Genomic DNA, 10,305 nt, shown 5'->3' with positions numbered 1-10,305 from the left:
AGGCTTCCTGTGGAAGGTAAGGCCTCCTGTCTGTTGTTTTCTCTTCATCCAGAGATAAACTTTGAAAAAGAGCTCTTGAAAATGAAAAGCACAATAGGAGCGTAAGAACAACAACAACAAAGATTTGCAGGATCATGCCGAGTACGTATGCTAGAGATCAGAGCAAAAATTTTAAGGGACTAAAAGGGGAAGAAAGCTACTCGCAAAAGGCGGGTCTGGTAAGTCCAGGTTTGAGGAACAGGATTTCCAGGAACAAAGAGCTGTTACCACAGTCACAAGCTCACCACGGAGAAGGAATTGGGAGCAGCATCCCACGGTTTAGTGGGAAGAGGCAGGGAGGGAAGGGCCACACACCTTTGTGGCAGGAGACCCCACAGAGCATGCCAAGTCCTCCATGCCTTTGGCCTCGGCTGCTGGGCACCAAAACCAGGTAAAGGCCTTTGCTACAGGATCCAGAGAAAAACATTCTAGAACACTATTTAAATTGAGTGGGATAATGACATCTTTATTTTGATTAATCTCTTTAAGAAATTAACACTTAATTCAATTAATTGTTTTATTGTGGTAACATTAGTTTATAACATCATGTAAATTCCAGGTATACATCATCATATTTTGACTTCTGTATAGACTACATCGTGTTCACCACCGAAAGTCTAGTCGCCATCTGTTACCATACACACGTGCCCCTTTACCCTTTTCGCCCTCTCTCCATCCTCTTCCCCTCTGGTAACCAACAGTCTGTTCTCTGTATCCATGAGTTTGTTAGTTGTATCTTCCACATATGAGTGAAATCACTTCCTTTTGAATGTGGGTACATGAGAGTACTGTAACTTTGTCACCAACAAAAAATTCCAATTCTTATGATATCACATTACAGTAGCTATAGATATGTCCACAGGATTCTTGGGCTCTTTCTCTGGAGCTGGCCAAGTGTGCCAAGGCAGAAGAGCCCTGGCTGAGGAAGCTTGGGGCTAGAGAGACGTTGTCTAGAGGATCAGTGCCTGCCTTCAGCTGGGTAATCCATGAGCTCCTTCATCTGTTAACTGAAGAGTTGGTGGTTCAAGCCCAGTTGGTCATACTGGGTTTTGACCGATTCCAGGTTCTTTTCAGATCTGCTTGGGCTGCACATTGTCTCTTAACTAGCTTGTCTCTTAACCTTATCCTCAATCTCCGTACTTTAAATCAGACGTGGAAAAATCCTGCTTGAACTTGCAAGGTTCATGTTAGTTACTGAAGGGGCTTGGTAGAAAGAATTTTGTTTTAGGGGTAACAGCAAGTTTTGGAGTTCCAGAGCCTACGTTTCTTACAGACTGTGTGAATAATCTTTCTTCCTGAGGCTGGGTTTTTACAGTTGCTCGTTTCTGGAAACCTGATGTCAATACCCTTAAGTTAAACCATCAGGAAGACACGTCTTATTGAACAAGTTGCATTTTTTATTCCTTGCAGCCAGAAAAAACACACCTCGTGGTCTAACCTATGAAAGGACTTGGGCTTCGGTTGGGTGATTTGGGGAGGATGGGAGGAAGCAGAGTGTGCCCCCTAGTGAATAGTGTGGTCCGCACGGGCAGTTCTATGATTGGAGTAAAGAGGTAACAGTCATTTCCTATGGAAAGAGGAGGATATTTGGGATTTTGTAGATTGCACAGTGACCTTGCCTTTGTCTGTGCCTGGACAGAATTATAAGGTAGCATTGTTTTGTCTCGTTTTTATCTAGATTTCGGAGTAATCTTGTGTGAGGCTGATGTTCTACGTCTGAGGTGATTTCCGACAGGAGAACTAAACAGTCAGGCTGTGTGTCAGAGCAGTGCAGCTGGGCAGCAGAAGCTATCTTCTATCTCACTGGAAATCCCTAAAATAGAGAAGAAGGCAGAACACTCCAGTCTCACAAGCTGTAGGGGCAAACCTGGCTGGGTAACAGTGTGACTTTGACGAAGTTTCTTGACTTGTCTGTGGCTCGATTTCTCCTTTTAACATGTGTCGGATAGGAGTTCTTCCTGCATGGTTTGTCCCAGGTTTACATGAGACGTGCAGGTGAAGCATGGAGCCCAGAGCCTGGCACATAGTGAGTACTCAGCACATAGTAGCTCTTGCCTTCCATCCCTATCAGCATTTCTTTGATCTGCCTTGTTCTTTTGAACAGCTGCGGGCCCTTTCAGGGTGCAGATGGAGCATGACGAGTCAAGGTTCTCCAACTGAGGAACATGAAATTGGTTCCAGTGTTTATTTTTACAAACAGTGCTGCAGTGGACGTGTGTATATCTGTATTTATACATCTCCATCACCGCCTGTGTAAGTGTTTCTCTAGTATATACTCCTGGAAAGAGAATTGCTCAGTTTAGAAATATGTTTGTTTATTCCTCCCCTGTGGCCTTGCAGCGAAGCTTTACCAATTCATATTCCGAATTATTTAGGAGAATATTCTTGTCTCCACCCTCTTGCCAACACTGGATAGCATTTATTTTTGCCAACACCTATCACTTATTTTTGCCAACAATTAACCCCTTATTGAGAGATTTACCCAGTAAGTACACTCATTGGCATAACTTATCTGACATCCTGGAAAAGCTGAAATCAATATGATTTTTCTCTATGCTCTTCTGTTTTCTGACTGCTGTATTCTCTCAGATGATCTGGGCCAAGAGCAGTGAAAACATATCCCTCTTACTTGTTGGATGCTACTGCCTGTGGGTTCACACGCTGTTCTGGATTTTGAGGGTGAGGGGTGGTTCACAGGAGAGGTTTGAGGTTGGGCTTACCTAACTTCCCTTGACAGACAGGCCAGGCTCGAGCAATTGGGAACTCAGTCATTCTGAAAAGTGAGGTTTCCACGATGGGGCTTGAGAAAAATACAAATTGGTAAACAGAGACATTTGAATTTTCATTAGAATGAGACTTTAAAAAATAGATCTTTTCTGTATTCCCAGTCCAAATAAGTGGGGAGACTGCATTCAAAGGACTTTGTCTGGGGAACTTACTCTAGCGGCGGCTCTCTTGCTCTCCTTGAATTGGTCCGCCCATGCTGGTAACTGGCACTTGCTATAACACCTTGTCTGGTGAGTTCAGGAGAACAAGGAGCTAAACATAATCTGCAGTAGGAAACAGAGACAGCTGATGGATTTGTAGACAATGTTATGTGGAGTTAAGTGTTGTACCCTCTTTATTCTTTTAGAGGTCTGCTTGCTAATGTGAAAGAGACGTTCGTCCAGTACCTGAAATCCCCTTCATAGTGTGTTCCCATTACAAGGGCTTGGGAATAGTCACCTGAAGTGAGCACACCATTTCTACTGTGGTCTTTGATTTTTTTGCTTTGTAGGGATTAGCATACATGTTTCTGAAAATTGAAAAGTCAGGAGAGTAGAGGTAAGTATCTGAATTAGTTCCTTATTGATGCATATTAACAGATTACAGAAAGAGTGGTGTGAAACATCACACATTTGTTGTCTCACAGTTCTGTGGATCAGAATTCTAGAATGATGTGGCTGCGCTCTCTGCTGACAGAATTGGTCGGTATGTCCTCCCCACCTGAGTAGGTCTGATATTGATCATGTTGTGGTTCTATGTCACCTGAGAGGCTGCCCTCATGATCCCCTGTTTATCCCTGTCCCTCTTTATTAATATGATTTCTGGCAGTCACGGCATCTTTCAGCTCACCAAGGTGGCTTAGGAGAAAGCCTAGCTCTGTGGAGCCCCAGAACTGACCTCTGCCATATGTTTCTCCAAGAGGAGGCTAAAATAACAGAGGTCTTCATCAAGAATGACCCCTATGAGGGCTGACATCCCCCAGTGATCAGAGCAGAGGAGAAAATCAAAGGACAAGGGAGACGCTAAAAGTCCAGACTGGGAAGCAGAGTCCTCTTTGCGTCCCACATCACTTAGGAACTCTTCCTGGACACGGGGACGTTTCCCATTGAAAGGTGACCTTGGACAAGGGACGTGCTGTGCTCAAAGCTGAGTCATTCTTCTTACCAATGGGAGTCTCAGAGTCTCCATCCTAGGCTTTTTAAAATTTTTAAATGATGAGGCTTTTTCCTTGTATGAGAATCTCCTTGGAATTTTTGTCTGAAATGTAGTTTCTTGGGCCTTGTCCCCATAAGTTTTGAACAAGCACCGCGTTGACTCTGACGTAGGGGTTCTTTAGCTCTGCAGCTGGTGCCCAGGGGTTAGAGCCCTGTCTGCTGCTTGATATCACGTTCAATCATCCAAAACTGTAGTGGTCAATGCAGCTTCTGGACTTTACATTATACATTCTTCTCTCTTGTACAGGGGATAGACGTGCTCAAAGCAGGCAATGAAATCATCCACTGAAGCATGTGTGGTCCACGGTGGAGCTGGTGTTTGAATCTTCCACTGCCTTTCCTCAGGCTGTGTCTTTATTGCTTCCGCTCACACCTGGAATAGGATTTGAGTGGAAATGTGATTGGAGTAGAAGGCATCAGGGAGGGTTACTTATTCTTGGAAACTGTTATTTACCCATTTGATAAATATTTACTGAATGGCTTCTCTGTCAGGCCCTTGTGGAGGCACGGGGGAGATGGGGCGAATGGGTAGACAGAGTGCCCGCTCTCTGGAAGATGAGCTTCCGGCACGAGAGCCAGACATTTTACAGATAATCATATAAATAGATTTTAATTTTGGCTGTGATAAATTTTATTTAATATTTCTGTGTTCCTTGGTCCCATGGTGTCAGCCAGGTGTGAAAACTGACTGAATATTAATAATAGGACTAAAGAACTGTGGTAAAAGATTTGTCCCCGGAAAGGTTCTTCAGCCGTTTTTGTTTGAATAGTGGAAATCCTCATGTTTGATCCATTGGCTCCTGAAATTCAGCCGTGGGTTCCTGGAGGGTGTGGCAGGCACTCTGGACGGGAAGCTTGTGACCAAGGCTTATGTGGGGGCTCTGCTGTTGTCAAGCGTTGAGGGAGTGTGGGAAAATCCCCTCTTCCCTCCGGGCCTCACTTTCCCCATCGGTAAGATAAGGTTGTTAGTCAAATTCTCCAATGTCCCTTCCTGTTCAGTTTTCTCTGAGTGCGTGGGAGACTGAGATGTGTGTGGAATGTGCCCTGGGAACTGCGGGTGAGACCTGGCCTTTGTCCCTTCTCTGTGTGTCTCCTGTAGGAGCCTGAGCTGAGACCACATCTTGAAAACACAGAATTGAGGGAGCAGGTGGAAGAAAGAAAGTCAGCAGGCTTGGAGGATGATGATAACCCAAAGAAGATTAAGGTGCTGGTGGAGAAGGTGGTTGGCAAAGGAGGTGAGAATAAGGACAAGTTGAGTTCAGAGAAATCAAGGGACACTGAAGAATGAGTACAGCATCCTCCACTCCTCAAGGAGCAACCTAAGCTGAGCAGTGAGGACTGGGAGAGTAACTTACTCCACAGGGAACCTGTGCAACAGCCAGGGAGACCCAAGGATGGATCAGGTTTGGTTTCTCCTGCTGGGGAGCACCAATTCCAAGAGGAGGAGGGTGGGACCCCCGAGGCTCTTCGCCAGACCCCCAGCCTGCACTTCAGAGCTGCCCTCACAGTGGACGCCCTCCAAGCAAATGTGGGCCTAGAGGGATAAATGGTGTTTGGAGAAGGGTTGGAGATGTCCATTCTTACCTTAAGCAGTTGTGCCCTCAAGTCAGGAGGGGCCAGGGTAATGGGACCCTTGCATCTGAAGCAGTGGTAGTAATATTGTTTTCATTTATGGTTGAATAAAGCTTTAGCCACAATATCTCTTAAATATTTGTTGAGTGCCTCATTTTCCTTATGCTGTGATAAGGACTGGGAGTTCGCCTATTGGTAATATTTCCCTAAGGAAATCAAAGCAGTGAGAGGAAGAACACGAACAGATGGTTTCAACAAAATGCTAGGTCTCCTCAACTGGGGAGTTGCGGCAGCCCAGATGATGGGAGGGTAGGCCAAGGCCATCTCTTCCTAATGACAGAGTGAACCATTGTCAGGAATCCCTCAGGACAATCCGTTCTTCATCAGAGCTCACCACAGGTGAGTGTCCTCAGACATGGAGAGTGTAGGGCAGACCCCATCCTAAGCAAGGTGATTTGCTCCATCTTGGGAGAAAGCAGAGCATCCCTGACAGGACATCGGGGACAGGAGTGTTGTTGAGATGATTGATGATTTGCAGCCGCTTTTGTTCAATCCGTTGCACAAATGTTGCTGAGAGCCTCCTCGAGTGCTTGAGTCGGTGCTAGGGGTCATGAACGCAGAGATGAATCAAAATTATCCCAACTTCCCGGAGCTCTCGGTCTAGTACCAGGAAGTCTTGAGAAGTGTAGTGGTGGTGGATTCCTTGGAGGAAGTGGCCAGTGCTACCCAGAGCTGACCTCAGTGGTTTTCCTGGAACCCCTTCTGCTTTTTCTGACAGCTGGATGACCTGTCCTGACCCACGACCCTGAACCTCAGCCAGATTGCAGCTTCTCAGAACCAATGCCTGGACTCCATGTTGGCTCCAAGCCCTCAACACTGCCAAAGTCTCCAGAGGAAACTGCTGATGTCACAGCTAGTGACTGTGTCCTGGCCAGCTGGAGAAATAAAGAGGCAATTTAATCTGTCTTTTTCTTATTATTTCTTATTTTTCATTTTTTGTTGATGTAACTTTGGTTTTATCACATTTTATAGATTTCAGGTATACATCACTATAACTTGACTTCTGTATATACTACATCGTGTTCACCACCAAAATGTTTCCATTCGTTTCCATACAAATGGATGGATTTTAAAGTCATTATGCTACATGAAGGAACGCAGACATGAAAGAATACAGGTATGGTTCCATTTACATAAAGTAGTTAAAGTGTCAAGCCATCTGTAAGGACAGTGGTTGCCTGGAGCTGAGGGTTGAGGGGGTGACGGACTGCAAAGGGACAAAGGAATGCTGTGAGATAATGGAAATGCCCTGCACCTCGATTGGGGCAGTAGTTTCATTAGTGTTTACGGCTGCTGAAATGCACCGAATTGTGTACTTTAAAGTGGTGCGGTCTATTGTACCTAAGTTGTACCTCAATGGCATTCATATAGCAATGTGCTGCATTTCTCCACATTAGCACTGAGTATTTAGAAAATGAAATTCAATAAAACACAATAGAGATTAACATTCACACATTCACAGTCATTAAATGCCTAAGAACACATATAGTGAAGATCCCTGAAAACTGTTTTTGAGAGAAATTAAAGAACACCAGATAAATCGAAAAATTATATCAATTTCATAGATTGGAAGATTCCAAATAGTAAGAATGTCAAATCAAGATTGTTCCAGTTAATATTGTAGCAGGCATTGGTAGGGAATTTACCAGCTATTTCTAAAATGTATATGGAAATCAAAGTACCTGTAATAGCCAAGACAACCTTGAAGAAGAATTAACTGGAGACACACTTTACTAGATTTCAAAAGAATTAGAGGACACACTCTACTAGATTTCAAAACTCACTTTAAAGCTACAGTAATTACCACACTATAGTATTGGTGGAAGTAGACGCCACACAAATGTATCATGTGAAAGACCAGAGTGTAAGAAATTGACTCCCACATATACAATTATTTGATTTTTTAAAATAAGGTCACCAATACACTTCACTGGGATAATAAAAGATGTTTTTGGTAAAAAGCTCTAGAATGAATGAGTATTTATTTAGAAATAAATTAATATTCACAACCACCTTCTACCACACATTGAGTTAATTGGAGATGTGAAAGTTAAAATTATAAAGGTTTTGAAGGAAAAATGGAAATATTCTCATGAACAAGGAATAAGCAAAGAAATCTTAGACATAACACCAAGACACTCATGGTGGATGAAAATTTGAAGGTCAAACGAAACTGGTTTCTAACGCTCACTCCTCTCCTCACTAGACTGTGACCTTGGAGTATTTTTTAACCTTTTTGAGCTTTTTTTCTCAAAAGGAAAAGGATAAAACCTGGCTAATAAGATAGGGCATAGGATTAAATATGGTCACTTGGACAATAATAGATGCTAAGAACAAATTTGTCTCTGAGTCCTCCTTTACCCACTTTAAATGTGTAGACAGAAAGCAATTGGCAGAGAACAGACAACATGTTCTAAAATAAGTATTTTATCACCATTTCTAGAAAGCAGTCATGGATATAGTACAAAGAATTAGAGGGGGGCAAGAGTCTTTTCAACAGCCATCCCCAAACCCCGAAGCAAAGCTAGTTTCTCTCTAAGACCAGAGATGGAAGTCTAGACCCTATCCAACCCCCACAGTCTTCTCTGTCTGGAGCGGAATGAGGAAGTCCACTAGGTTCAGAATAACCTGGACCCTTGAGTGTTCCTCAGAAAGACACTCAATCAGTTCTTCAACTCCAAAGATATTGAACAAATTTTGAAACCAGGAGAGGTCAAGGAGAAACTGAAGCACGTGACCAGGACTCTCACCTGAGTCAAAGCCAGGATAGTCATAAATACGATTTCCCAGATCTCTGCAACGGCACAGGGATGTTCCTTTGAAGTGACTGGCAGACCTGTGAATATCGGTCAGGAGGGATCCATATCAATTTATAGGACTCAAAATTCAAAAATATCCCTGTACCCTAACCCAGGAAAGTTCTTATTCAAAGCAATGTGGCGAAGAAAGCATAGGTGTAAATCTTTGTAGTCTTTGATTAGATAAGGATAGCTTAGATGTGACAGCTAAAGCAAGAACAGTCAATGAATAAATAGATAAATTGGATTTCATCAAAACTGAAATCTTTTGTGCTTCAAAGGATGCTAATAAGAAAGTGAAAAGACAACACACAGAATCAGAAAAAACAGTTGCAAAACAGATATCTGACATGTGTCTAGTATTGACTCTTACAAGTCAATAATAAAAAGACAATCCAATTTATCAATGGGAAAAGGATTTGAATGGACATTTCTCCATAGACGATGTACAAATGGCCAAGAAGCTCATGAAAAGATGTTTAACATCATTGATCATTAAGAAAATAGAACTGAAATCCACAATGAGATACCACTTCACATCCACTAGTGTGGCTGTAATTAAAAGATGGGCAACCACAAGTGTGGAGGAGGATGTGGAGTAATTGAAATCCTCATGCATTGCTAGTGGAAATGTAAAAAGGCGCAAACGCTTTGGAAAACGGCATGTCAGTTCCTCAAAGTTACATACAGTGTTGACATAGATGTAGCAATTCTACTCCTGGGTACATAGCAAGAGAATTGAAAACCCACGGTCACAAACAAACTTGTACATGAATATTCACAGCAGCATTACTCATAGTAGTAAAAGTGGAAACAACCCAAATGCCCTCAGCTGAAGAATGCACAAAATGGAGTATAGTCATAAAATGAAGTCTTATTCAAGGATAGAAAGAATAAAGTACAGATACCTGCCAAAATGTGGATGAACCTTGGCAACATTATGGCAAGTGAAGAAACACCAAAGGCAACGTGTTTTATGATTCCATTGAGAATAGATGTCCAGAGTAGGCAAATCCATACGGGGAGAAAGTAGGTTAGCAATTGCCAAGGGCTGGAAGAAGGTGAGGAATAGGAAGTGACTGCCAATAGGGACGAGTTTCGTTTGTGAGGTAAAGAAAATACTCCAGAATGAGATGGTGGTGATGGTTTCACAACCCTGCAAATAGACCAAAAAGTCACTGAATTGTACACAAAATGGAGAATTTTATAGCATGAAAATTACATCATCATCGTAAAGCAATGTCTTTGCATATTCCCATACCCTATATTTTCATTAGCAGCGTTTCCCAAGTTAATAGTCAGTGGCCAGGATAGGATGCTGCTAGCCTGTTGTGAAATATGTCAGATGGAAATATATCGGATGGAAACATTAAAATCAGGAAGTTTTTGGTAGCAATGAGGTATAGGCAGGAAGCATGTACGTGGAGAGACCTGACACAGAGTGAATTGGAAAATGTGGGAGGGGGTTTGGGGTGGAGGGGCACTCTACCTGACACCTGGCTCCAGCACTTAGAGCGAGGGCACTTTGGGCTAGTCTCAGACCCTCTGTGTGTCTTGGTTTCTTCATCCGCAAACCAGGGAAAGGCCACGCTCTCCTCACAGATCGATCGTGAGGATTAGAAGTAGTATGTATGTGAAATGCTCATCCCCAAAACTGTGAGGAAGGTCGATGCTATCAGTAGGTCCTCAACCTGACTGTACATCTGAGCAACTTTAACAATAGATTCCAGGCCCCCTCAGCCCACTGAATCAGAGTCACTACAGATGAAGACTCTGGACTTGTATTTGTACTGACTCTCCCAGGTGATGCTTTTTTTTTTTTTTTTTTTAAAGAATTTAAATAGCTTTAATTCCCC

General features: G+C 43.0%; 1 long non-coding RNA gene across 5 annotated transcripts; it reads left to right on the top strand.

Annotated features, from left to right (window-relative positions):
- Positions 1-6,551, top strand: LOC138924266 (uncharacterized). Of its 5 annotated transcripts, none has more exons than XR_011439095.1 (7): positions 1-141; positions 1,718-2,065; positions 2,144-2,292; positions 3,173-3,363; positions 3,452-3,510; positions 4,267-5,254; positions 6,370-6,551. It is a non-coding gene; the product is annotated as an uncharacterized lncRNA (long non-coding RNA). The 5 variants fall into 5 exon arrangements; XR_011439094.1 differs by having other exon boundaries at positions 4,267-5,422; XR_011439097.1 differs by having other exon boundaries at positions 5-141; positions 3,317-3,363.
- Positions 6,552-10,305: the final 3,754 nt, after the last annotated feature.

Source organism: Equus caballus, chromosome 5 (assembly GCF_041296265.1).
Source record: "Equus caballus isolate H_3958 breed thoroughbred chromosome 5, TB-T2T, whole genome shotgun sequence".
Taxonomy (NCBI): Eukaryota; Metazoa; Chordata; class Mammalia; order Perissodactyla; family Equidae; genus Equus; species Equus caballus.
This window is presented reverse-complemented; position numbering and strand designations above follow the sequence as displayed.